The following is an 869-nucleotide window of genomic DNA, read 5'->3' as shown; positions in this document are numbered from 1 at the left end:
TTGTTTGTTTTAGTCTAAGTAGTTCTTGCATATTTTCATTAAGGAATTCTATATATTTTATCTCTTTAGTTTCCATGTATTTGTCTAAATTTGTTTTCATTTGTTTTTCTACTAATTGCATATTTTTCATATCTTTTTTCCAAAATTCTAGATATATGTGATTTATCATAGTTGATGTGTACGTAAGTATTTATAAGAGTAATTAGGTAAGTGTGGTATACAATTTATTCTAGCTATATAATCTTTACCGAATATTTTTTCTAACATGATTTTCCTTATATCTATTATTCCTATATCCTTAATCACATACAAAATAAGTATTTTAAATTTATCTACCATTACATCAGATAAATAATTATTCATTTTCATAAAATTGCTATTTTCAAAATATTTCTTTCAATCATGTACATAACAAAATATGGTCATCTTAGATTACTATATACTAGATTATTCTTAAATAACATATTCTTCGGTCACTATTAGCATGGTAATCTGGATATTTTTTCCTTAAACAGTGCCTCTATTCTAGTTACTCCCCACCACGGCTTCTTGCCTTATTGGTTTCACCTTTAGGATGGCATAGTTCTTAGGGATTTTTCTCCTTTTCCACTTTGCTAATAAACTTCTTAACATATTATTCTTCGAATAATTCTACTATAAAGTAACTAACATGAATTTATTTTATTATACCATGATTGTTGGGAATTATGAATTTAGCTATTCATAATCATAAATAAATATACCTGTTCGGGTAGGTTTGATATTTCTAAGCTTTGTTCCTCCATAAATTTTTTCATTGAAATATACCTGTTTTTTAATAACTAAGCAAAATATTTGTGGACAAGAGAGAGTTTTAGCTTCAACGCATG

This window comes from Capsicum annuum, chromosome 7 (assembly GCF_002878395.1).
Source record: "Capsicum annuum cultivar UCD-10X-F1 chromosome 7, UCD10Xv1.1, whole genome shotgun sequence".
NCBI classification, from domain to species: Eukaryota; Viridiplantae; Streptophyta; class Magnoliopsida; order Solanales; family Solanaceae; genus Capsicum; species Capsicum annuum.
This window is presented reverse-complemented; position numbering follows the sequence as displayed.